Below are 5,993 nucleotides of genomic sequence, written 5' to 3' on the forward strand. Positions count from 1 at the left end.
GGTGTGTAATAACTTCAACCAGGTGCAGTCAGTGTATGTTATTATGTCTACTGCAGAAACTATTCTGAATGCCCTGCTAGGGAAATTCTGTGGTGTGAATTTGGAGGTTGTGCAGTGCGTTAGTCCTGCCTAGCACATGGCCCAGGGAGCTAGAGTTAAGTCAGTGGGAATTGGCAGGGCACTGTGAGTGAAGAGTCTCTTACCTAGGGTTGAGCAGACAAAGATATGGTGGCTGAGCTCACCTGCTTCATGGTCATCCTTCGAACTTCTGGGTGTGTGGTTCCCAGGGGAGGGAAAGTAGTTTTCTCATGGGTACAGTGATAGCAACTACCTGCATAGCAACCACTCCTAGCCCTATAGGAGATTTACAGTGGAGGCTCTGGAGAGAGCTCTACTTCTAAAGAGGTTGCCATAACAGACAGCCTTGGGGGAAATGGGGAAACTAGAGAAAAGGGCTCTTATCCCAAAAGGACCAGACCCATTGGAACAAATAGAGGTAAGAAAGGAAAAAGAAAGCAACAGTACAAGTGTAAATTTGGAGAATAATTTTTGAAAGGAGGTTGTTTATTTGGTACTTTTAGGATTTTTTTTTTTTTTTAATTGATGTTGAGGTAAAACGGTTCTGCTCCACTCTGGGCTCCCTTTTCAATATAAAGTGTGTGTTGTTTTATTCCTAGTTACTTAGAATTAAAAACTTTTGACTGTCTTCAGCTCTTTCTCTTTAAAAATGAATGAAAATAAACATAGAGAGGAAAAGATGGCCCTGTGGAATCTTTTCTGCCCGTCTGCTGTAACCATTTGACAGTTAACCATGTTACTTGATGATATCTTGTAGCTTGTAAATAGAACATTCTGGAGTGTGTGTGAGTGGAACTTTTAAATTAACTTTTCTTCACTGTTTGTTCTTTATGTGGGAGATTGTGTGTTGGCTTCTGAGTGTATCTTATTAGGTGATTACAAATGCATAGTATTCATCCCAGCATTGCTGGCTACTGTGAATGAAATCAAATACACTGCATTATCCTAACGTGTTTTATTTTGTAGTAACATATATATGGTTCTTAATTTCACTCTTATGTGATATACCTTTTAATTTTATTAATACCTAGCTCATTCATATGTGTTTCAAGTGATATTACTGAATTATATTTACTTTTTAAACTTTTTCTGATAAGTAGAAAAATTAGGCAGTCTTGTAGCATTGGCTTAAATCAGTATATGTGCAAGATCAATCTGTAGCATACATTTTTTTCTTTTGAAACGAGGCTTCTATTTGAATATATTTGCTCATGTGTGGAGCTGACTCATCAGCCTCTGAGACCCAAATTCTGTGTTGCCATTGTCATCTGCACAGTGCAGCAGGGCTACCAGGCTGCCTGTGCACAGAGCTCTTGTGATGTCCCAGGCTCAGCCCTGTAGTCTGTTGCGAGAGAGAGTGTATTTTCCTCTCTTTTAAGCCACTGCTGATTGACGCAGTCACGCCCCTTCTCACCCTGCCTAAACATTTTCCCCTCTGTCCTTGGGCAGTATTCCTTTTACATGTCATGGGTTATTCCATCTGCTAGTGTTTGCTTATTTTTATTTCTATTTTTTAGTCAGAGTCTCACTCTGTGCCAGACTGGAGTGCAATGGCACGCTCACAGCCACCACAGCCTTGACCTGCTGGGCTCAGATGATCCTTCTGCCTCAGCCTTCCAAGTAGCCTGGAACTACAGACACACACCATCACACCCAGCTAACCCCCGCTTTTTTTTTTTTTTTTTTAATGAAATGGGGGGGGGTCTCACTTTGTTGCCGATGCTGGTCTTGAACTCCTTCTTCCACCTCAGCCTCCCAAAGTATGGGATTACAGGCATGAACCATTGGGCCACCCTCTGATCAGGAAACACACTGACATTTCACCAAGGGGTCCAGTTCAGAATCAGAGTTCATTGTCAGGTCTCTTTAGTGTGCCTTCCCTTGACTTTCCTGACCTTGACACTTTGGGTGATTATACACAGTTATTTTGTAGTGTAATGTCTGGTGTTTTCCTTTTGATTAGATTTAGATTTTGCACCTTTGGCTGGAAAAGTACAGAGGGGACGCTATGCTGGATTCTTCTCTGTGTCCTATCAGATGGCGCAGGGTTTCAATTTGTCCTTTTATTAGTGATGTGCACTTTATTTACTTGACTAAGGTGGTACCTTCCAGACCTCTTCATTGTGAAGTTTTTGTCATTAAGTATATTTTAGGGAGGTACTTCCGAGACTAAATCAAACTTTCAGTTTCTTCAGCCAACTAACTTTCAGTTCATTTATTTATATCAAATATTGGCTCGTGGTTTCCCATGTTAATTCATTGGGTTATCATCCTTTATTATCATTGTTTTACTTTGATACTCATATTATCCCAGGTTTGGTTTATGGTAGCCCCTCAAGCTAGCTCCTGTGTCCTTCTGAGATGGCTTCATTCTCTTCCTTGGTTTCTGGTACTACAGGATATTCTGGGCTCTTCATGTACTTTCTCTGCCCAGACTTAGATTCTGCCTTTTCTTCTAGGAGGACTGCTTCCTTTTTTTGGTAGTTGGTTCTTAGAAAAGCAGGGTCTGGGCACCCAGTAGGTTGTTGTTGGAGTGTTACTGTACCCAGACCATTTCAGTCAACAGAGCTTCAGAGTGTGTGTGTATACGTATGTATATACTCAAAATGTATACATGTATACATGCATGTGTATTTTTAACACACTGTCATCTTTATATCTCTACCTACCGAAAAGCATGAGTTTATTCCCTTATCCCAATTCTAGTCTAATACCCTGAGGTTTATTATAATTTCTCCCTTTCCAAATGGGCAACTCCCTTTTTCAGCAGTAATGATCCTGGATTCCACTGTCTCTGATATGTCTCTTGTTTACTCACTCTATGTGTAACTAGTCTCCTGCTGCTGCCCCTTCTGCACAGATGTCTTCTAGTTCCTCATCTCATTCAGTCTCCTGCGTTCCCCCCCTACTCATGAACATCCTCCTCACTCCACTTGGGCTCTGATATCCCAGCTATGTGGACAGTCTCATGTAGAACCCCATATCCCAGTTTTTAAAAACAAGTTATTTACTTTATCTTTTTCAACTTGATAATTTGCATTTAATGTTCAGTAGTCTATATCCTTTCCAGATTGTTACATGAGCTGTTGCATTATTGTTGGTGACTGAATGTTACTGTATGGTGTCAGTGTTCTATATAGTAGCTACCACTTTCTTACAGATGCACACTTGTGTTTTTCCCAGTTCTTTGCCTGTAACAGTGCAGACATGAGCTTCTTGCCACCTGTTATACCTATGCTCCTGCAGGTACTTCTGGAGAGTAGCTCTTTTGAAGTGTGGTTGCTGAATTAAAGTGTATGTATCTATTTTTTTGATATGTATTTTAGATTACTTTCTAATTTTATGCATTCTCAAAGGTTGAGTAGTCTTTTTTTCCCTTACCATGATAAAAGCTACATGATCACTTTTGTCCATCTTTGCTGATCTCATAGAGTAAGGCTGTGTGAGAATGAACATTTATTTGTGTGTTTATGGACAGTTTGTATTAATTTTTCTATGACTTGTGTGTTCCTATGTCCTAGCCTATTCAGATGTTTTCCAAACAGAGGAAAACTCTATTTGTATCTTGACTTTTATATTAGTTGTATAAAATTCTTAGGGTCAAATGAATTATTTTCCTTTGTGATTTCTACAGTGTCTATCATTGTAGGTTTTTTGCACCATCCTCTTCCCCCTCCCACAAGTCACAGATTTTCCTCCTTAATCTTCCAGCTCTTTGAGGCTTATTTGCATCCAGTGGAAAATGCTTTTCTTCAGGGAGGTCTGCTGAAAATTATTTTGGATTATGATGTGAGATACAGGGATCAAACTTTTAAGAAATGGATAGCAAATTGGTCCAATTCTGTTTATTGAGATCATTGCTGATTTGAAATGGCACTTTTATCAAATGATAAACCCATAGATACATTTGAGTCTGTTTCATCCATCAGTTGCCTCTTTCTTAGCCAATAACACCAAAGACAGTACTAATTACCACTGCTTTGTAGTATGCTTTACTGATTTTAGGTGAATCACACCTTTTTTTTTTTTTTCCAAAATTTTCTAGGCTGGTTTTATTTTTAGGTCAATTCAAAAATCCTTTTATAGTTAAAAAAAAAAAATTCTGGGCAACCCTCTTTCGGTTCCCTCCCAGTGCGGAGCTTTCCAATCTTCTAATAAATTCAGACTTACAAAAAAAAAAAAAAAATCCTACTGGGAGTTATGTTAGTTTCCTAGGGCTGCCATAACAAATTACCACACATTTGATTGCTTATGACAGAAATTTACTCTCTCCCAATTCTGGCAGCTAGAAATCCAAAATCTGGCAGGGCCACACTCCCTCTGGGGGTTAGGGGAGAGATGTTCTTTGCTTTCTTCCATATTCCAGTGTCTGTCTCCACAATCCTTGGCTTGTACCTCATTACTATCACCTCTCCCTCCCTCCCTCTTCATAAACCTTTCTCCTCTGTATGTCTATTACTGCTCTTTGTCTCTTTCTTATAGGGACACTTGTGATAGCATTCAGAACCTTCTCTGCACCCCAGATAATTCGAGGTCATCTCCTAATTTTAGAATCTTGTGCTTAATCTCATCTGAAGAGACCCTTTTTCCAAATAAAGTCACATTTACAAATTTCAGGGATTAGAACTTGATATCTGTAGAAGGCCAATTTTCAGCCTGTCGCACATTATTTGGGGTTTCGTTGATATGTAGATGAAGTTGGAGAACAAGCATGTTTTGTGATAAATCTCCTGGACTAAGACTTGTCATCATCTTCATGATTCAGGCCTCTCATGTATTCTCAGGCATCTATGTGTTTGTGTAAAGTTATTGTTTTGCTGATTTACTGAACTTTTCCTTCAGTGTTACTAGGGCTTCGGTATAATAGAGGAGTCTTCTAGACAGAGGGTCATCTGCAAACAGTGGTATTTTCCTCCTTACTCATCTACTTAGTTTAGCTGTTTGACAGTCTTTGATAATAGTAACATCTTTGTCATTTTATTATTTATTTTTAATATGATAATATTTGCTTTTCAATCAATATGGTATATGTTACTTCTGGAAAATATTGTTCATATAACCATTTGCTGATGTTAAACTTCATAGGAAGTAAGGAATAATTACTAAATTTCATCAGTCTTCGGTGTTTTTGAAATGGTCATCTGTCAGTCATGTATATATGTTTATCTGTCCTCCTTTAAGCTATAAGTATACAATTCCTGATATTAAATTATTACTGTATCCCTACTTAGTCATGGTGTCTTGTTCTTTAAATTTAGTGATTGATTTAATATTAGGGTAGTATTCTGTTTAAAATTTTACATGTTTGTAAAATGGTTTGTAATTGATAATCTCTTCTCGGTAGCACCCACTTATTGTTTTGGGGAGTGCCTTGATTTTCCTCTGGGGACCCACTCTTTCCACCATGTACAAGCCATGTGTTTTGGTTAGAATAGCTCAGCTGCATGAGTGGACCCTGGGTGGCTGTGGCTAATAGACATAACACATCCCCTTGGCCCCTTGACTACAGTTATTGATCCCCTAATGGGCTCAGAACCCAATTAATGCCAGTAAGATACAAAAATAATTTGTGGGGCCCTCATGGGGTAAAGAAGCTCTTATTTCCTTGGGAGCTACCAGAAGATATAATTACTGCCATTTATAACACTGTTCTTATTTCAAAACTAGGTAAATTATTGTATCATTGTAATTTTACCTGTGCTGTGTTCTTTCCTTTTCTTTGTCTGACTAGAGTTAATTACTTTTTTATTTTTTTTATTTTTTTCATAATCAATATTTTTTATTATGGTTTTGTGGGGTACAGTTAAGGGTTAGATGTACAATAACGTTTCATTCAGGCATCCTGTTGATAAGAGGTGTTTCCCCATCCCCAGACAGATATTTGCTGCTGTTAATCCCATCTCCCTCCTCCCCCC

General features: G+C 38.6%; 1 protein-coding gene across 4 annotated transcripts in view; it reads left to right on the forward strand.

Annotated features, from left to right (window-relative positions):
* HDLBP (high density lipoprotein binding protein) overlaps positions 1 to 5,993 on the forward strand; it is an 88,678-nt gene that overhangs the window by 12,101 nt on the left and 70,584 nt on the right. The window lies entirely within an intron of this gene.

The sequence above is a fragment of the Carlito syrichta genome, unplaced genomic scaffold (assembly GCF_000164805.1).
Source record: "Carlito syrichta isolate Samal-C Ts95f unplaced genomic scaffold, Tarsius_syrichta-2.0.1 Scaffold138451, whole genome shotgun sequence".
Lineage (NCBI taxonomy): Eukaryota > Metazoa > Chordata > Mammalia > Primates > Tarsiidae > Carlito > Carlito syrichta.